The sequence below is a fragment of the Arachis hypogaea genome, chromosome 11, assembly GCF_003086295.3.
Source record: "Arachis hypogaea cultivar Tifrunner chromosome 11, arahy.Tifrunner.gnm2.J5K5, whole genome shotgun sequence".
Classification (NCBI taxonomy): domain Eukaryota; kingdom Viridiplantae; phylum Streptophyta; class Magnoliopsida; order Fabales; family Fabaceae; genus Arachis; species Arachis hypogaea.
The window spans coordinates 56275299-56297522 of NC_092046.1; the positions used below are offsets into that span (position 1 = coordinate 56275299).

The 22224-nt window shown below is 36.8% G+C and overlaps 1 long non-coding RNA gene and 1 other non-coding gene across 3 annotated transcripts; one reads left to right on the forward strand and one right to left on the reverse strand.

Annotated features, from left to right (window-relative positions):
• Nucleotides 1-6751: 6751 nt before the first annotated feature.
• LOC112725663 (small nucleolar RNA R71) lies at nt 6752-6859 on the reverse strand. Its single transcript, XR_003164755.1, has one exon. It is a non-coding gene; the product is annotated as a small nucleolar RNA R71 (small nucleolar RNA).
• Nucleotides 6860-14567: 7708 nt separating this feature from the next.
• LOC112721401 (uncharacterized) lies at nt 14568-17914 on the forward strand. Of its 2 annotated transcripts, XR_011868146.1 has the most exons (7): nt 14568-15205; nt 15438-15566; nt 15780-15851; nt 15968-16038; nt 16757-16825; nt 17290-17447; nt 17652-17914. It is a non-coding gene; the product is annotated as an uncharacterized lncRNA (long non-coding RNA). The 2 variants fall into 2 exon arrangements; XR_003162448.2 differs by lacking the exon at nt 15438-15566.
• The last annotated feature ends 4310 nt before the right edge of the window (nt 17915-22224 follow it).

A 22224-nucleotide genomic window follows, 5' to 3' on the forward strand; every position in this document is an offset into this window, starting at 1 on the left:
TGATGTTTTTATTGGTATATTAACTGTTGTTGATTGGTTAGGAGAAGAACAAAAGTTAGAAAGCATGATTAGAGAAGGATAGAGTGATTACCCTATACACTAGAGATTAGAGCGTATATACATTATCAGTGAGGGTTCAATGCTTGAATTTTCATGTTCCCTGCTTTCATGAGCTATCTTCTTGCACTTTTATCTGTTTTATTGTATAATGATAGAATTAGTGGAATTTGATTTGTAATTATTTTGAAGAGCTTATTTACTTTTGATCAAGTGGGCAAGAATCATATAGTTGTATTTATTTATATATATATATAGGCTTGCATTGCATTTCATGAATTTCTACATGTTCATACTTATTTCCTTATCTCCTTCAATTAAGCATGAGGACATGCTAATGTTTAAGTGTGGGAAGGTTGATAAACCACTATTTTATGGTTTATATTGTGTTTAATTGTGTGGTTTTATCATGATCCTTACCCACTTATTCATTAAATTAGCATGAAATTATAATTCCTTCCTGAATTTATAACATGTTTGAAAACCGCTTCCTAGAGACTTTAATTATGTAATTTTAATTCTCCTTTATTCCATTCGATGCCGTGATCTGTGTGTTGAGTGTTTCAGACTTTATAGGGCATCAATGAGTTGGAGATTGGAAAGGAAGCTAGCAAAAATGGAAGGAACACAAGAATTTGAGGAGATAACCAGCGAGAAGTAACGCGGTCGCATGGCTCACGCGACCGCGCGAAGGAGAGGAAATCGCTGTGACGCGGCCGCATGGCTCACGCGGCCGCGCGGATTGGAAAAGCTCAAGCGACGCAGTAGCGTGGACGACGCGAACGCGTGGCAAGGAAAAGCGCGAATGACGTGTCCACATGGATGACGCGATCGCGTGACATGTGCGATCTGCATAATCTGCAGAATTTGCTGGGGGCGATTTTGGACCTTATTTCGACCCAGTTTTTGGCCCGGAACAGCAGACTAGAGCCAGAGAATATGCAGAAACAAAACACAACATTCATTCTACACAGTTTTCAGTTTTATATCTAGTTTTACTCCTTTAGGTTTCTTTCTCTAGGTTTTAGGAATTTTAATTTTCAATTGGTCTTAGCATTGGAACATTGAGAAGAGTTATTTCCTCATCAAGACTTCGTCATTCTAGTTCGTTCTCTTAACTTGGTTTTATTCTTCCATGTTCTTTGCTTTGTTCAATTTTTTCATTTGAATACTTTCATGATTATTTAGTACAAGGATTATTTCTTCCATTTTAATTTATTTTCCATTCCAATAATCATGTCTTCTTTTAATTTCCTTTCATGTGTTATGGATTTATTATTTACAATGAGTGAGTAGTTCCCTCACTTGATGGGGAGTTGATTGAAAGGAACTCTTGAGTTGGAAGGATTGAAAGAAAATTTGTAATTGGGTTAACTGTTGGATTGTTATCTAATCACTAACACCAATCCCTTTGAACTAAGTGGGTTGCAACTCGTGAACAGATCTAGCATTCCAACTTGTTTGACTTTCCTTTACCTAGTAAAGGATAACTAAACAGAACAACCATTAATTATAAATTAATCTTGAAATCATCCCATCAACAATAGAGATTCCAACTAATCAACTCCCAGTCAAGGCTTTTATTTCATATTATTTGAATTTCCTCAATTTAATTTCCCACCTACTTAACTCAACTTCTTGGAACATCTGATTAATAAAATAGCACACTTTTCTGCAACTCATTGGGAGACGACCTGGGACTTAAACTTCCAGTAATTTTTAATTTAAACTCTCTGTGACATATTTCTAAATTGATAGGCAGATTTTCGGTGAGTTAAGAACTATACTTGCAACGTAACTATTTTAATAATTTTTAATTCACCAACTTCTGTGCTTCATCAAGGCTTGCCTAAATTACAAAATGAAATTCAAAACAAATTACAATTAAATAAAAATTCTATTCTAGATGCTCCTTGTGCCTTTGCTTGAGTGATCTGAGTGGGCTTGCTTGCTTGTAGTTCAATTGGGGTCAGAATGAAATTAATTGAACAGAAGTGATGCTTCCAAGAGAGCGTAGCATTCATTTGGAGAACGGAGCGCTTCTATACCCACGCGTATGCATCCCGTACGCTTGCGCGTCATTTTGCTTTTGTCCCATCCACGCGTACAGGTCACCCACGCGTATGCGTGACCTTCAAAATTTGCCCTTGTAACGCGTACAGGTGCTACACGCGTGCATGTCCATATTAGCGCTCTCCAAACGAGCGTAGCGTTTGTGCAAAGAACGCTCCCCACGCGTACGCATGCTCTGCGCGTGCGCGTGGATGGCAAAATCTCAATTCCCAACTTCCGCGCCATTCACGCATTTGCGTGCTTCTTCCCGAATGCTCCATCTACGCGTGCGCGTCATGTACGCGTGCGTGTCGATACCAAATCTTCAATTCCAAATTCGAAACTTGTCGAAGGCAGTCAGTGAGGTAACGTAGTGCTCTCTTTGCAAATGAGCGCTGATCACATCCATGCGTACGCGTCTCCCACGCGTAGACGCGTACGCGTGCTTCTTCAGAAATATCACATCGACGCGTACGCGTCACCCATGTGTACGCGTCGCCAGCTGATTTTTTCCATCGCAAGCACTCTTTAAAGGAAGAGCGTAGCTGATGAGCGAATAATTTATATGCTTTTTGGCATTGTTTTTAAGTAGTTTTTAGTATGATTTAGTTAGTTTTTAGTATATTTTTATTAGTTTTTAAATAAAAATCACATTTCTGGAATTTACTATGAGTTTGTGTGTTTTTCTGTGATTTCAGGTAATTTCTGGCTGAAATTGAGGGACTTGATTAAAAATCTGATTCAGAGGCTAAAGAAGGACTGCAGATGCTGTTGGATTCTGACCTCCTTAAACTCGAAATGGATTTTCTGGAGCTACAAAACTCAATTGGCACGATCTTAATTGCGTTGAAAAGTAGACATTCAGGGCTTTCCAGCAATATATAATAGTCCATACTTTGCCCAAGTTTTTACAACGCAAACTGGCGTTCAAACACCAACTTCCTGCCCTATTCTGAAGTTAAACGCCAGAAACAGGTTGCAAACTAGAGTTAAACGCCATAAACAGGCTACAAACTGGCGTTTAACTCCAAAAGAAGTATCTACACATGAAAGCTTCACTGCTCAGCCCAAGCACACACCAAGTGGGCCCGGAAGTGGATTTCTGCATCAATTACTTATCTCTGTAAAACCTAGTAACTAGTTTAGTATAAATAGGACTTTTTACTATTGTATTTACATCTTTGATCAGTTTTATACTATCTTAGACTTTTATGGGGGCTGGCCATTCGGCCATGCCTGACCACTTTCACTTATGTATTTTCAACGGTGGAGTTTCTACACACATGGATTAAGGTGTGGAGCTCTGCTGTTCTTCATGAATTAATGCAAAGTACTATTGTTTTTCTTTTCAATTCAAGCTTATTCCTATTCTAAGATATTCGCTTGCACTCCAATATGATGAATGTGATGATCCGTGATACTCATCACTATTCTCAACCTATGAATGCATGCCTGACAACCACTTCCGTTCCACCTTAGATTGAGCGTATATCTCTTAGCCTCCATTCCGAAAGATCGGAGTCTTCGTGGTATAAGCTAGAATTATTGGCAGCATTCTTGAGATCCGAAAAGTCTAAACCTTGTCTGTGGTATTCCGAGTAGGATCTGGGATGGGATGACTGTGACGAGCTTCAAACTCACGAGTGTTGGGTGTAGTGACAGACGCAAAAGGATGAATGGATCCTATTCTAACATGAGTGAGAACCGACAGATGATTAGCCGTGCGGTGACAGTGCATTTGGACCATTTTTACTGAGAGGACAGGAAGTAGCTATTGACAACGGTGATGCCCAACATACAGCTTGCCATGGAAAGGAGTATGAATGATTGGATGAAGGCAGTAGGAAAGCAGAGATTCAGAAGGAACAAAGTATCTCCATATGCTTATCTGAAATTCCTACCAATGAATTACATAAGTATCTCTATCTTATTTTCTATTTTAATTATATTTTAATTATCAAAATCCCACAACCATTTGAATCTGCCTGACTGAGATTTACAAGGATGACCATAGCTTGCTTCAATCCAACAATCTCCGTGGGATCGACCCTTACTCACGTAAGGTTTATCACTTGGACGACCCAGTGCACTTGCTGGTTAGTTGTGCGAAGTTGCGAAGAAGAATTGAGATTATAAACGTGCGTATTAAGTCTTTGGCGCCAGTGAAGATCGCAATTTTGTGCATCAAGTTTATGGCGCCGTTGCCGGGGATTGTTCGAGTTTGGACAACTGACGGTTCATCTTGTTGCTCAGATTAGGTAATTTTATGTTATTTTTAAAGCTTTTTATTTTCGAAAAAATTTCAAAAAAAAAATAATAATAAATTATTCTATGACTTCAGAATTTTTAAGAATGAATTCTAGAGTTTCATGATGATCTGTTGAAGTCTGGCTAGCTGTGAAGCCATGTCTAATCTTTTGGACCGAGGTTTCAACTCATCATCACAAGAGCTTTTTGATCCTCATCAATTCAGCTGTTGTATGCCTGATTTGTATGCTAAAGCTTGGCTGGCCATTGGCCATGTCTAGTGTTTTGGACCGGAGCTTTCACTGAAAGCTTGGCTGCTAGTAAGCCATGTCTAATTCCTGGACCGAAGCTTTAGACTAACATTGCATGATTCCTGGAATTCTCATTAGAAATTTTGAAATCCTTATTTTTCTTTTCCAAATTAATTTTCGAAAAAAATCCAAAAAAATTTTTAATAAAATCATAAAAACCAAAAAATTTTATGTTTATTGTTTGAGTCTAGTGTCAAATTTTAAGTTTGGTGTCAATTGCATCTTTTTCAACTTTCTTTAAAATTTTCAAAAAACTCATGCATAGTGTCCTTCATGATCTTCAAGTTGTTCTTGATGATTGTCTTTGTTTGATCTTTAATTTTTCATGTTTTGTGTCTTTTCTTATTTTTCATATGCATTTTCAATTTGTTGGTGTCTATAGTTTGAAAATTTCTAAGTTTGGTGTCTTGCATGTTTTTCTTTTCTTAAAAATTTTCAAAAACATGTTCTTGATGTTCATCTTGATATTCAAAGTGTTCTTGGTGTTTATCTTGACATTCAAAGTGTTCTTGCATATTTTTCTTGTTTTGATTAATAATTTTCATGTTTTGAGTCATTTTGTTGTTTTTCTCTCTCCTCATTAAAAATTTAAAAATAAAAAAATATCTTTCCCTTATTCTTCTCATAAATTTCGAATATTTGAGTTGACTTATTCAAAAATTTTTAAAAATTTTGTTGTTTCTTATGAGTCAAGTCAAATTTTCAATTTAAAAATCCTATCTTTTCAAAACTTTTTCAAAAATCAAATCTTTTTCATTTTTCTTTTATGATTTTCGAAACTTTTAAAAATGATTTTCAAAATCTTTTTCTTAATTTCATTTCATAATTTCAAAATCTTTACTAACAATTAATGTGATTGATTCAAAAATTTTAAGGTTTGTTACTTGCCTATTAATAAAGGTTCAATCTTTAAATTTTAGAATCATATCTTTTAGTTTCTTGTTAGTCAAGTAATCAACTTCAATTCTCAAAATCAAATCTTTTTAAATTTTTTTTTTCAAATCTTTTTTAAAATAAATTTCAATCATATCTTTTTCAAAACTTAATTTCAAAATCTTTTTCTAACCTCTTATCTTTTCAAAATTGATTTTCAAAATCTTTTTCAATTAACTACTTGACTTTTTGTTTGATTTTAAAATTCTTATCTTTTTCAAAACTATCTAACTACTTTCCTCTTTCTGATTTTCGAAAATCACTAACCATTTTTTCAAAAATCTTTTTAATTAAGTAATTTATTTAATTCTCAAATTTTATTTTGTTTCTCTTTGTAATTTTCGAATACTAACTGATTTTTTAAAATAAAAACAAAAATATTTTCCTTTTTTTTTAAATTAAATTCGAATTCTCTCCCCCTCTCTCATCTCCTTCTATTTATTTATCTACTAACATTCATCTTCTACTCATAATTTGAACCCACTCTTCTTCTCTGTGTTCGAGTTCTTCTCTTCTACTTCTTCTATTCTTCTCTTCTTCTACTCACATAAGGGAATCTCTATCCTGTGACATAGAGGATTCCATATTTTTTTTGTTCTCTTCTTTTTCATATGAGCAGGAACAAGGATAAGAACATTCTTGTTGAAGCTGATCCTAAACCTGAAAGGACTCTGAAAAGGAAGCTAAGGGAAGCTAAGGCACAACCCTCTGGAGAGGACCTGACAGAAATTTTCGAAAAAGAAGGAGACATAGCCGAACCTAATAACAATGGTGGAGATGCAAGGAAGATGCTTGGTGACTTTATTGCACCCTCTTCTAACTTCTATGAAAGAAGCATCTCAATTCCTGCAATTGGAGCAAACAACTTTGAGCTTAAGCCTCAATTAGTTTCTCTAATGCAGCAGAATTGCAAGTTTCATGGACTTCCAATGGAAGTTCCTCATCAGTTTTTAGCTGAATTCTTGCAAATCTGTGACACTGTCAAGACCAATGGAGTTGATCCCAAGGTCTACAGGCTTATGCTTTTCCCTTTAGTTGTAAGAGACAGAGCTAGAACATGGTTGGATTCACAACCTAAGGAAAGCCTGAACTCTTGGGATAAGCTGGTCAGTGCTTTCCTAGCCAAATTCTTTCCACCTCAAAAGATGAGCAAGCTTAGAGTGGAAATCCAAACCTTCAGACAGAAGGAAGGTGAGTCCCTCTATGAAGCTTGGGAAAGATATAAGCAACTGATCAAAAGGTGTCCTACTGACATGCTTCCAGAATGGAGCATCATATGTATATTCTATGATGGTCTGTCTGAGTTGTCAAAAATGTCATTGGACCATTCTGCAGAAGGATCTCTTCATCTGAAAATCCCTGCAGAAGCTCAGGAACTCATTGAAATGGTTGTAAATAACCAGTTCATGTACACCTCTGAGAGGAATCCTGTGAACAATGGGATGCCTCAGAAGAAGGGAGTTCTTGAAATTGACACTCTGAATGTCATATTAGCTCAGAAAAAAATATTGACTCAATAAGTCAATATGATTTCTCAGAGTCTGAATGGATTGCATGCTGCATCCAACAGTACCAAAGAAGCATCTTCTGAAGAAGAAGCTTATGATCCTGAGAAATCCTGCAATGGCAGAGGTGAATTACATGGGAGAACCCTATGGAAACACCTATAATCCTTCATGGAGAAGTCATCCAAATTTCTCATGGAAGGACCAACAGAAGCCTCAACAAGGCTTCAACAATAATGGTGGAAGAAATAGGTTTAGCAATAGCAAGCCTTTTCCATCATCTTCTCAGCAACAGACAGAGAATCTTAAACAGAGCCATTCTGGCCTGGTGACCATGGTCTCTAATCTATCCAAGAGCAAACTAAGTTTCATAAATGAAACAAAGTCCTCCATTAGAAATTTAGAGGCACAGGTGGGTCAGCTGAGTAAGAAGATTATTGAAACTCCTCCCAGCACTCTCCTAAGCAATACAGAAGAAAACCCCAAGAGTAAGTGCGAGGCCATAACCATGACCAACATGGCCGAACCTGGAGAGAGTGAGGAGGACGTGAGTCCCAGTGAAAAAAGCCTCATGGGACGTCCTCTGGACAGAAAGGAGTTTCCCTTTGAGGAACCAAAGGACTCTAAGGCTCATACAGAGACCATAGAGATTCCATTGAACCTCCTTCTGCCATTCATGAGATCTGATGGCTATTCTTCCTCTGAAGAGGATGAAGACATCATTGAAGAGCAAGTTGCTAAGTATCTAGGAGCAATCATGAAACTGAATGCCAAGTTATTTGGTAATGAGACTTGGGATGATGAACCCCCCTTGTTCACCAATGAACTGAGTGCATTAATGAGGCAGACATTACCTCAGAAGAAATCGGATCCCGAAAAATTCTTCATACCTTGTACCATAGGCACCATGACCTTTGAGAAGGCTCTATGTGACCTGGGGTCAGGGATAAACCTCATGCCACTCTCTGTAATAGAGAAATTGGGAATCTTTGAGGTACAAGCTGCAAGAATCTCACTAGAGATAGCAGACAAATCAATGAAAAAGGCTTATGGACTAGTAGAGGACGTGCTAGTGAAGGTTGAAGACCTTTACATCCCAGCTAATTTCATAATCCTAGACACCGAAAAGGATGAGGATGAATCCATCATCCTTGGCAGACCCTTCCTAGCCACAGCAAAAGCTGTGATTGATGTTGGCAGAGGAGAGTTGGTCCTTCAGTTGAATGAAGACTACTTTGTATTTAAGACTCAAGGTTCTCCTTCTATAACCATGGAGAAGAAGCATGAAAAGATTCTCTCAATAAAGAGTCAAACAAAACCCCCACATTCAAACTCTAAGTTTGGTGTTGGGAGGCCACAACCAAACTCTAAGTTTGGTGTTGAGAGGCCATAACCTTGCTCTGATTATCTGTGAGGCTCCATGAGAGCTCACTGTCAAGTTATTGACATTAAAGAAGCGCTTGTTGGGAGGCAACCCAATGTTATTTAATTATGTCTATTTATTTTCCATTATTATTTTATGTTTTCTTTAGGTTGATGATCATGTGAAGTCACAAAAACAACTAAAAAATCAAAAACAGAATGAAAAACAGCATGAAAAATAGCTCACCCTGGAGGAAGAGCTTACTGGCGTTTTAATGCCAGTAAGAGTAGCAGAATGGGTGTTAAACGCCCAGTCTGGCACCATTCTAGGCATTTAATGCCAGAAATAGGCACCAGACTGGCGTTTAACGCCAGAACAGAGCATCTACTTGGCGTTTAACGCCAAGATAGGGAGAAAAGCTGGCGTTAAACGCCAGAAACAAGCAGCAACCTGGCGTTTAACGCCAGAAGTGCATTCTAAGGGCGTTTTGCACGCCTAAATGGAGTAGGGATGCTAAGTCCTTGACCCGTCAGGATCTGTGGACCCTACAGGATCCCCACCTACCCCACCTCTTCTTCTCTCCTCTTCACACCCTTTCATAACACTCTTCCCCAAATATCCTTCCCCAATCACATCCATATCTCTTCCCCAAATACTCTTCACCACTAACATCCATCCACTCTTCCCCAAAAACCCCACCTACCCCCAAATTCAAAAATCCTCTCCCTCCCAAACCCAACCCTAATACATGAAACCTAACCTTTCCCCCACCCCTATATAAACCCCTCAACACTACCTCATTTTCACACATTACAAACACTTCTTTCCCCCCTTGGCCGAATACACTCTTCCCCTCCATCTCCTCCATTTTCTTCTTCTTCTACTATTTTCCTTCTTCTTTTGCTCGAGGACGAGCAAACCTTTTAAGTTTGGTGTGATAAAAGCATTGCTTTTTATTTTTCCATAACCATTAATGGCACATAAGGCCAGAGAAACCTCAAGAAAGAGGAAAGGGAAGGAAATTGCTTCCACCTCTGAGTCATGGAAGATGGAGAGATTCATCTCAAAGGTCCATTTAGACCACTTCTATGAAGTTGTGGCCAAGAAAAAGGTGATTTCTGAGGTCCCTTTTAAGCTCAAAAAGGGCGAGTATCCGGAGATCCGACAATAGATTAGAAGAAGAGGATGGGAAGTTCTCTCCAATCCTATTCAACAAGTAAGAATCTTAATGGTATAAGAGTTCTATGCAAACGCATGGATCACTAGGAACCATGATCAAAGTATGAACCCGAATCCAAAGAATTGGCTTACAATGGTTCGGGGGAAATACTTAGATTTCAGTTCGGAAAATGTAAGGTTGGCGTTCAACTTGCCAATGATGCAAGAAAATGCACGCCCCTATACTAGAAGGGTCAACTTTGATCAAAGGTTGGACCAAGTCCTCATGGACATATGTGTGGAAGGAGCTCAATGGAAAGTTGACTCAAGAGGCAAGCCGGTTCAATTGAGAAGACCGGACCTTAAGCCTGTGGCTAGAGGATAGTTGGAGTTCATCTAACGCTCTATCATTCCTACTAGCAACCGATCCGAAGTAACTGTGGATCGGGCCATCATGATCCATAGTATCATGATTGGGGAGGAAGTGGAAGTTCATGAGATTATACCTCAAGAACTCTACAAGGTGGCTGACAAGTCCTCCACTTTGGCAAGGTTAGCCTTTCCTCACCTCATTTGCCACCTCTGCAATTTGGCTGGAATTGACATAGAGGGAGACATCTTCATTGAAGAGGACAAGCCCATCACTAAGAAAAGGATGGAGCAAACAAGAGAGCCTACTCATGGACCTCAACAAGAGCATGAGGAAATTCCTCATCATGAAATTCCTGAGATGCCTCAAGGGATGCACTTTCCTCCACAAAACTATTGGGAGCAAATTAACACCTCCCTAGGAGAATTAAGTTCCAACATGGGACAACTAAGGATGGAGCACCAAGAGCACTCCATCATTCTCCATGAGATTAGAGAAGATCAAAGAGCTATGAGGGAGGAGCAACAAAGGCAAGGAAGAGACATAGAGGAGCTCAAGAGCACCATTGGTTCTTCAAGAGGAAGAAGATGCCACCCTCATTAAGGTAGACCCGTTCCTTAATCTCCTTGTCTATTTAATTTTTCTGTTTTCGTTCTCTATGCTTTATGTTTGTGTCTTATTACATGATCATTAGTGTCTAGTGTCTATGCCTTAAAGCTATGAATGTCCTATGAATCCATCACCTTTCTTAAATGAAAAATATTCTAAAAGCAAAAGAACAAGAAGTACATGAATTTTGAAGTCATCCTTGAGATTAGTTTGATTATTTTGATGTGGTGGCAATACTTTTTGTTTTCTGAATGAATGCTTGAATAGTGCATGTTTTTGAATTTGTTGTTTATGAATGTTAAATTTGTTGGCTCTTGAAAGAATGATGAAAAGGAGAAATGTTATTGATAATCTGAAAAATCATAAAATTGATTCTTGAAGCAAGAAAAAGCAATGAAGAACAATAGCTTGCAAAAAAAGAGAAAGAAAAATGGCGAAAAAAAAAAAAGAGAAAAAGAAAAAGCAAGCAGAAAAAGCCAAAAGCTCTTTAAACCAAAAGGCAAGAGCAAAAAGCCAGTAACCCTTAAAACCAAAAGGCAAGGGTAACATAAAAAGGATCCAAGGCTTTGAGCATCAGTGGATAGGAGGGCCCAAAGGAATAAAATCCTGGCCTAAGCGGCTAAACCAAGCTGTCCCTAACCATGTGCTTGTGGCGTGAAAGTGTCAAGTGAAAAATTTGAGACTGAGCAGTTAAAGTCGTGATCCAAAGAAAAAAGAGTGTGCTTAAGAACCCTGGACACCTCTAATTGGGGACTTTAGCAAAGCTGAGTCACAATCTGAAAAGGTTCACCCAGTTATGTGTCTGTGGCATTTATTTATCCGGTGGTAATACTGGAAAACAAAGTGCTTAGGGCCACGGCCAATATTCATAAAGTAGCTGTGTTCAAGAATCAACATACTAAACTAGGAGAATCAATAACACTATCTAAATTCTAAGTTCTTATAGATGCCAATCATTCTGAACTTCAAAGGATAAAGTGAGATGCCAAAATTGTTCAGAGGCAAAAAGCTACTAGTCCCGCTCATCTAATTGGAGCTAAGTTTCATTGATATTTTAGAATTTATAGTATATTCTTTTCTTTTTATCCTATTTGATTTTCAGTTGCTTGGGGACAAGCAACAATTTAAGTTTGGTGTTGTGATGAGCAGATAATTTATACGCTTTTTGGCATTGTTTTTAAGTAGTTTTTAGTATGATTTAGTTAGTTTTTAGTATATTTTTATTAGTTTTTAAATAAAAATCATATTTCTGGACTTTACTATGAGTTTGTGTGTATTTCTGTGATTTCAGGTAATTTCTATCTGAAATTGAGGGACTTGAGCAAAAATCTGATTCAGAGGCTGAAGAGAGACTGCAGATGCTGTTGGATTCTGACCTCCCTGTACTCGAAATAGATTTTCTGGAGCTACAGAAACCCAATTGACACGCTCTCAATTGCGTTTGAAAGTAGACATCTAGGGCTTTCCAGCAATATATAATAGTCCAAACTTTGCCCAAGTTTTGATGACGCAAACTGGCGTTCAAACGACAACTTCCTGCCCTATTCTGAAGTTAAACGCCAGAAACAGGTTGCAAACCAGAGTTAAACGCCAGAAATAGGCTACAAACTGGTGTTTAACTCCAAAAGAAGTCTCTACACATGAAAGCTTCACTACTCAGCCCAAGCACACACCATGTGGGCCCGAAAGTGGATTTCTGCATCAATTACTTATCTCTGTAAACCCAAGTAACTAGTTTAATATAAATAGGACTTTTTACTATTGTATTTACATCTTTGATCAGTTTTATGATATCTTAGACTTTTATGGGAGCTAGCCATTCGGCCATGCCTGACCACTTTCACTTATGTATTTTTCAACGGTGGAGTTTCTACACACCATAGATTAAGGTGTGGAGCTCCGCTGTTGTTCTTCATGAATTAATGCAAAGTACTATTGTTTTTCTATTCAATTCAAGCTTATTCATGTTCTAAGATATTCGCTTGCACTCCAATATGATGAATGTGATGATCTGTGACACTCATTACTATTCTCAACCTATGAACGCGTTCCTGACAAGCACTTCCGTTCTACCTTAGATTGAGCGTATATCTCTTACCCTCCATTCCGAAAGATCGGAGTCTTCGTGGTATAAGCTAGAATTATTGGCAACATTCTTGAGATCCGAAAAGTCTAAACCTTGTCTGTGGTTTTCTGAGTAGGATCTAGGATGGGATGACTGTGACGAGCTTCAAACTCACGAGTGTTGGGCGTAGTGACAGACGCAAAAGGATGAATGGATCCTATTCCAACATGAGTGAGAACCGACAGATGATTAGCTGTGCGATGACAGCGTATTTGGACTATTTTCACTGAGAGGACAGGAAGTAGCCATTGACAACGGTGATGCCCAACATATAGCTTGCCATGGAAAGGAGTATGAATGATTGGATGAAGGCAGTAGGAAAGCAGAGATTCAGAAGGAACAAAGTATCTCCATACGCTTATCTGAAATTCCGACCAATGAATTACATAAGTATCTCTATCTTATTTTCTGTTTTAATTATATTTTAATTATCAAAATTCCACAACCATTTGAATCTGCCTGACTGAGATTTACAAGGATGACCATAGCTTGCTTTAATCCAACAATCTCCGTGGGATCGACCCTTACTCACGTAAGGTTTATTACTTGGACGACCCAGTGCACTTGTTGGTTAGTTGTGCAAAGTTGCGAAGAAGAATTGAGATTATAAACGTGCGTACCAAGTCTTTAGCGCCAGTGAAGATCGTAATTTCGTGCATCAGTAGCGCTCTTCATATGAACGTAGAGCGTTCTTGAAAGAGCACAGCATTCCTTGCTTTATATTTTCACGCTAAGCTTCCTTTTGATTAATGGCCCCATGCTAGAAAATTAAATGGCTCATTGCATGCATAAATATTATTAACGCCTTGCATATTATACTAATGCATGCTGCATGAATTAATGGCGTTAATACCTTATTGCATGCATGCTTTCATTTGCTTTATTACATTAATTAGTAATGCCAATACATTACTTAATTAACGTAAAGCTTGATTCATTCACTACAAGAAAAAAGGCCTATCGGCACCCTTTTTTCTTGCCACGCTTTTAAAGCGTGCCCAAAAGTGGTCTATGGGTACGTTTTTGCGAGGGTGGCCACTGATTTGTGATTTGGCCACGTTTTTTTTGCCACGCTTGAAAAGCGTGGCCATAGAGAGAAATCGGCACGCTTTTACGAGGGTGGCCACTTATTTGAAATTTGGCCACGCTTTTTTATTGTCACGCTTGAAAAGCGTGGCCATAGAAGGAAATCGGTACGCTTTTACGAGGGTGGCCACTGATTTGAAATTTGGTCACACTTTTTTTTGGCACGCTTAAAAAGCGTGGCCATAGAAGGAAATCGGCACGCTTTATAAACGTGGCTATAGTGTATTTATTTTGGCACCGTAAAAAAATGTGCCGATAGAGTTCCCTCCCCTAAAATTTAGTTTCCCACTTATTCTTTTTCACACTTAACTTTTTTTCCTAAGTTTTCAAATTTTAACCCTAAATGATAAGTTTTCAAATTTTCACACTTAACTTATTTTTAACCCTAAATTTTAAGATGACTTGTGATTTTATTTTTTTCACCATTCAATATTTTTTCTTCTTTTTTCAGTATTTTTTTCATTACAAAATGTATATTTTTTTTATAATTTATTTATTTTTAAATCACATAATTTTGTTAGAGTACACCTAATTCTTATGTTACTAAATTATACTTAATAAAATTAATTTAAGATAATTTAATTAATTTTGCAGTTTGTACATTGAATTAATAATTAGTCATTTAATATTCTTAAAAAATATAACAAATTATAATTTAAAATTAAAAGTATTTAATGTAAACTCAATATTCATATTTAAACTAAATTTGATATCAAAGTATGAATTAAAACTTTAAATGTTATCATTTGAATTTCTTGGTTTCTTTGGTTTTGATAAAAGTTAGAACAGAGTTAAAGAATTCCCTTTCAAACCCTAAAATTTCCTTTCAAACCCTATTGCGCCGTCACTTCATCTTCACTCTCGAACCCAGCAGCTTCCTCGAGCCTTCATCGTTGTAATCGTTCAACCTATTGCGTTCATCGTTCAGCCTTCATCGCGTTCATCACTGCCCTTCATCTCACCCATCCTGCATCGCCTTCGTCGCACCCAGCCTTCATCGCTGTAATCGTCATCTTCGTCGAGCAGTCGTTGTCTTGAGCTTGCCGTCGCCATCACCATGGTCTTCCTCGAGCTTGCCGTCGCTGTCATGTTCGTCGAGCAGTCGTTGTCTTCCTCGACGCTGCTTTGAATGGCTTTTCCTTGAAAGGTTCAGAAAACCCTAACCTCCATCACGCCGCCATCTATCTCACCGTCGCCACCCTTGGCCCTCAAGATCGCAACCAGGTTCGTCCTTGCTGTTTGGCTTGTTGTCCCTCTCGCCGTTCTGCTCGGAAAGCTGCTCGCCTCTGTCTCGTGGTTCTTCTCGCCTCTGTCTCGCAGTTCTGCACGCCTCTGTCTCGCGGTTCTGCTCGCCAGGTCTCGCGGTTCTGCTCGCCGTGCTGCTCGAAGGTTAGTGCTCAGTTGTGCTGTTTTACTACTAACATGATTTTTATTTTGAAAAACTTATTACATGTTCCTACTCTTGTGTTTTATATACTTATTTTGAAGTCTTAATGTGGTACATATAAGGTTTGATAACCTAAATAAGACTTGCTTAGATGCTTATCCTAGTGGAGTACATGATGCAAATATGCAATGATGCCTGATTTTGTTGAGTTCCTGGACTTTCTTTCCTTATTAGATTAAAGCTGTTGTTTCTGCGCTATGGAACACACAAGGCTTGAACTGGCCTAGTTCTTTCGAGCAACAAAGACAGAGAACAGGAGACTTAGACATGCTTGATTGGCTTAAAGCCATGTTTGGTTTCCAGGCATGTATTTTGACCAACACACAATGCTAGAGGAGAATGATTTATGATTCATTACATTTTCTTGGTATAATCTGCTTAAATTGTTATTGCATATGGGAATGTGTAGTGCTGTGTGTGATGAAATTGTGAGAACTAAAGATAATTGTTGTAAGAAAAATAAGTAGCTTATTTTCTCTGTACGTCTCATATGCTGCTGCTTCTTCTACTTCACAGCAGCAACAGAAGAAGAAGAAAGAGAAAAAGGTGTATGATTTACCTGGCCAGAAATGAGATCCACTGGAGGAGGTAGATATACAATTATATACATTATAAATGTATGCTTTATTCTCTTATTCCTTATAGCTTTTTCAGTTTTTTGTAATCAGTGTGTTGCATGTGTTTGTTTCCTTGTGAAATTTCAGAAAGATCCTCTCAGGATTTTCTATGAGAGTTTATATGAGCAAGTTCCCACAAGCGAAATGTCACAAGTCTGGTGAGTTTTTCTTTCCTTACCAAGATTTGTTAAGGGTGGGAGACACATTACTGTTTATATGCAACTTTGAGACACTACTGATAGTGTAGTTTTGCCTTTAAGCAACTTTGAGACCCTTGCCAACCAACTGGAGTTTGTATTAGTAGCACCATGCTCTTTAAAATTGTTATAATTTTCATCAGTGTTATTTCCAAACAAGGTGGATATACTTTTGCATATGGCCTTTACTTGCTGTTATTTTGCTGGATTTACATGTCGTGAACAATTTTGTTGCTTCAAGATTTTTATGCTTAAGTATTTAATGTGAACTAATATTCTTCTTGTGTCAGTGTGTTCTATGGTCAAGTAAAGAGTGATCACTGAACATAATTTTATACATGTTTCAACAGTATTTAGAACTACTATTTTTTTTCTTTTTGATGTTTGTGATTGGCTTGGTGCAATAATGTTTGCATAAATTAATAAAGCATCATAGCATTTAGTAGAGTATTATATTCTTGTTTCTTTAATATTGGACTAGAGATATAATATAAGAAAAAGAAGGGTCACTGGTTTTTTATTATGTGGTGCTAACTGCTAAGATTCAGGGATTAGTTAATATTTTCATACTTTGGTTTCTTAAACTTTCAACTATTTTTACATAGTTATATATAATTTATTGATAATCAAATTTTGATGTATTTGATTTTGTTTTCCATATATATTTGGTTCCTTCAAGTGCTACAAGACCAAAAATCTACTTTTGTGGAAGCTTTAAACTTTAACTATGGGAAACCTTATGATCAAAGTAAGTTTCTCTCAATGACTTCTCCATACATATATATATGGTTTGCAGCATTTTAAATTTTCCTATTGCCAATTGTGTAATATTTAATTTCTCCTTCTTCCTTACAACTGGATAAAGATTAATATGAAGACATCATCATAATATAGAACCTTAATTTTGTTAAAGCAACTCGAAGATTAATCAACAAATTCAATATGGAATAAGCAAAGACTACAAAGTAGTTGCCCGTTAATATAATAATGGTGATAGCCGCAAGTTTCTGTATTTTCAAAAGTATATGATGATATATATGTATGTGACTATGTGAGTTAACGGAATATCCAAGTAATATCTGTATATGTACATATATGTTCAAAGGATACTTTTTCTATAAATATAGTTTTAACTTATATAAGATTATTTTGTGGTGGTCTTTAAGAATTAGAGCATTATTATCCTTACGATTAGTAATTTTTTTTTATAAGTGACGAGAACAGCGAAGGAAACACGGAGCATAAATTTCAAGAACAGCCAAACTTATTACGCCACCTTCACGATCTCCTGCTCCAGTATCAGCACCAGCGCCAGCACGTGTTGAAAAGGAATCCAATTTTCGCGGGAAAAACACTTCCTTCTTAGCAAGGTGGTTTGGTTTTGGAAAATAATATAATTAAATCCTATTCTATTTCTAAAGGCAGCTCAATTTTGCAATATTAGAACAAGAGAAAAAAAAGTTGCCTTGCCATTTTCATGTTTAATCAATTTGGATTTGGAATTGGATTTGTTGGACTTAATTGAAGTTCCTTTTATAACATGTACTAACACCAGATTATTTAAAATTCTGCAGGGCAGTGATAAAAACAATGGAGCTCATCATAATGGATGATCATACTACTCATGAAATTTGATATTTTGTAACTAAGTATATAAAAGTAGATATGTGACACTTGTTGGAATTGCAATTCTTATTTACTTGTTATGACTTTACTTTTTGGTACTTTGTCATCAAAATCTACTTTTGTGGTGACAAGTTTTATATGTATGTTTTTTTTTTTATGGGAAAGTTTATATTTGTTGGATTAGTTCAATATATATAATTTTATTTTGGTCTATGATTTTAAAATTATATATGAATTTTGCAAGAAATATTAGGAAGATTAAGGAAATACTAGGAAGATTAATGAAAAAAAAAATTCTGACCAAATTTATGGGCACGCTTAAAAAGGGTGGCTATATCTTAATCTTGGGATCAACAAGCACGCTTAATAAGCATGGCCATAACTTGGCAACCGGCACGTTTTAAAAGCGTAGCCATATATACTCATCTGTTGGCACGCTTTTAAAGAGTACCCAAAGCATACATTCTGGGACGTTTTAAAAGCATGGCGATATGTGCACTTTTCGGTACGCTTTTAAGCGTACCTATAGGTTAAGACCTATGGCCACGCTTTTTAAGCGTGGCAAGAGATGAAAGCGTGCCAACAAGAAAAGCGTGCCGATAGATCCATAAAAGCGTGGCGATAGAGTAATTGGCACGCTGGCAGATGTGACCCTTTCAAAAGCGTGCCGATAGCTCAAAAAGCATGGCGAAAAGCTATCGGCACGCTTTTTTGCACTTTTCGGCACGCTTTTAAAGCGTGGCAGAAGGCTTATTTTCTTGTAGTGATTCATTGCCAATTGGCATTAATAATAAATGTTTTATGCATGCATGCTTTAATTATTAATTCACGATAATGCATGCATAAGGCATTAATGTATCACGTTATTAATGCCAAGGCTTCCTGGGTCATGGGCCACACTTTTAAAAGCATGGCCTAAGGTTCCAAAAGTGTGCTCAAACTTCAAAGTGTAACAAAAAATTCTTCTTTCCTTCTTTTGAGCTTAATTTGTGCTTTTTTGCTTATTTTTCTACTTATTTCCTTCAAAATTTATCAAATCAAAAGATCAAAGCAATATACTATTTAAGCACTAAAATACTTAATAATTAAGCATTAATTATTAATTTCTTGTATGAAAAAGCATAGAAAAATACAACATGATGCGCAGTCATAACAACACCAAGGTGAGAAGAATAGTAGTTGATGTTCATGGTTGGCTAGTTTTTTATGCATGCTACAATCACAAAAGAAATTCAAATGATTGATGCTTCTATCTAGCTCATTTTATGAAATCTTTTCTTTATATTCCTTCCTTGAAACAAGCTTTTAATTCTTTTTTTAGCTTCTCCTTATGGGTGCTTTGCCCTATGAGTTGATAATAAAGCTATGACTCTAAATGCTTTGTTTTTAAGTATTACCACTTGATACATAAGCACCACAAGCATTTAATTAGAGGACTTCTTTAAGCTCATTTTTTCCCTTTACTCTCTAATCATTGATCCTCAGAGCCTTGAGCTTTGAGGGAGTGCTTTTTGCACTTGAGCCTAGCCTTGACTCTAAGTGTTTTGTTTTCAAGCTTTTTGCCTGATACATAAACACCACAAGTACTTAACAATTGAATTGTCATTGGTACTCATAGCCTTCAACTTTCTCATTCTTTCCCTTTTTCTTTTCTTGCCTTAACTGCATTTGCTTTTTCAAGGTTTTCATGATTTCAAAAATTTCATAAAATGTCCTAAATGAAAACTTCAATTAAATAAAATCTAATGCAATTGAGCAATAATTAATCATACTAGCCCTCCAATACTTGTATGCACATGCTAAGTTCTTCTTTAATTCCTTGTTTGTTTATGATCATGATGCTTTATTGCTTTTGAACTCACAAAATTCAAGATGGTAGTCATAATGTCACAGTAAGATGTTACAAATCAGCAATCAAGCTATGCTTATTCATAACACACATGCATACAGAGAAGATAAAAGACAATCATGCAATTTAAAGTATTGGAAACTAATAAGAGAAAAAAAACTTTACCACCTTGTAGTTCATCTTCACTATTGTTGTCCTTTTCCTCCTATTCTTCCCCTTCCCATACCAACTCAGAATGTTTGCTCATCCTCAAGTAACAATTAGAACAGTGGTGATGGGGTTTATGATGGATCATGAGTGTCTTACACAATGAAATGTCAGTAGTACATGTGTTTAAGCAAGCAAAATTAAAAATAACCATGAAGGCACAGGAAACAGAGACATTGTGATTGCAAAAATAAGAGGATGTGCATGATACATTGCATAAAAGATAAGTGGCACACCAAACTTAGTGTGACACTTTCACTTGGAATTAATGCAAGTATTCAGTAAAGATTGGAAATAAATTTTTGTTGCATAGCAACACCAAACTTAGAATGCAATCATATGTCAATTTATTTGAACTCAAACTAAACAAAGGAAACTGTTCTATGCTAATAACATAGTCACCAAGCGAAGAATTTGTCACAAGTAAGGATTTCTTGGTGAGGTAATAACAAAAACAGTTAAGGAGCAAAATAAAAGAAAGCATTAAAAACAAAGAAATGACTAAAACAAAGAGAAAAAAATGTCAAACCAAAAGAAAGATAATACTGCAAAGGCCTTATGATTATGCAAACAAGTGGTGTTGCTGGATTCATTGCATAGAAAATTAAGTGGCACACCAAACTTAGAAACTTAGTGTGACACTTTCAATTTAGGATTGACACAATCATCCAGAAAGATTGAAAACAGATTGTTGCAGGGCAACACCAAACTTAGAATGTACTCATATGCCAAATTATTAAAAATAAACAAAGCAAAGAGAGAAAATAAACAAATCAGAGAAATGAAATGTTACCTAAGGTTGGGTTGCCTCCCAACAAGCGCTTTTTTTGTGTCATTAGCTTGACATGTTGTTCTCAACTTTCTTCCTCTTCTTCTAGTTTGTTAAGAGGAATGACCTCAAGGGGAGAGAAGAGTCATTCAGTATCCCATGTTTCTGCCTCTTCCCAGCAAGCTTTCTTCTGTTACTTGCTTGATTTGCTTTGCCTGTTGGGACAGGGGTTGGATTGTTTGCAGTTGACCTTTTCTTCTTCATGAATGTTGTCTTTGATATCTTGGTCACAATCCTCTTCTTGGTGTTCTTGTTAGTTGCCTTCACTTCTTTAATTTCAAGACTTGGTAGTTGTGTATTGGTTAGAGTGTTCTCTTCGTCAAAAGCCTCTTGAATTGGTGGTTCAATGAGCTCTTCCTCTATGTAATTATCTGCCTCACTTGAATGTAGACTTCCTTGATTGTCTTCCTCCTTTTCTTCTTCTTGATTTTTCATTACGTCCTTTGGAAGTGAGTCTTCATGTTCCATTGTCACTTTAATTAGCCTCTGTGAATATGGAATCCTAGGCTCATATACCTCCATAACCTCATTATTCATTGAAATTTTACTTGATACAGTAGCCTCTTCATCTTGCTCTTCCACTTCCTTCTTTACATATTGGTCTTCATCCTCTATGTTTGACAGTTCTAAGTTTCTCCTTATTTGCTCTAAGTGCCCATCCATCTTCTTGAAAAGGATTTCTTGCCTTTTCCAGGATTGTTCTTGTCTTTCCAATAATTCTCTGGACTTTTGAAGGAGATCCTCTGCTAGCTCAAGAGATGAAGGTTGAGAGAAATTTTGTGAACTTGGATGTGTTGTGGTGAAGTTGTTTTGAGGGGTATGGAATGAATTTTTTAAATTGTGGAATGAATTTTGTGGTTGGTGAAATGAGTTGTATGGATCTTGGAGAAAACTTTGTATTGAGGGATAATCAAGTGATGAAGAATTTTCAAATGAGAAACTAGGAGGTGAGGGTAGACAATTTTGCATAAATAAATTGAAGGTATGCTTAAGTGATGATGGCTCTTGATAGGTGGAGTATGGAATATTGAATGCTGTTTGGCTTTGATCCTCCCACCCACAGCTTGAGTAATTGTTGAATTCATCACAGTGTGGATCATTTTGTGGCATTGAGGAGCAATCTTGCATGAATGTATTGACAGCATGATCAAATGATGATGTCTCTTGATGAGCAAAATATGGATCATTAAGATTTCTTATGTTTTGACCCTCCCAGCCACAATTTGTGTAGTTGTCATAATAATACGAGTCATGTTGTGGCTCTGGGGAGTATCCCATTTCACTTGATTGTTCACTGACGTGGCAGAAATTGGCAGATTAAAAAATTAATATGAGAGATACGTTGCAAGTACAGTTCTTAACCAAACAAAAATTTGCTTATCAATTTAGAAGGGTTGTCACAAAATTAGAATTAAAATACTGGGAGTATGAATCCCAGGTCGTCTCCCAACGAGTTGTAGAAAGTTGTGCTATTTTATCAATTAGAGGTTTTCCGAAATGGTTTTAAGTTTGATAAACAGGAAATTAAATCAGAGAATTTATGTAATTTAAATAAAGATCTTGACTGGGAATAGATTAATCAGAAGTTCTATCCTTGTTGGAGTTCTCCCAAGATCAATTGATAATTGAAGGTTGT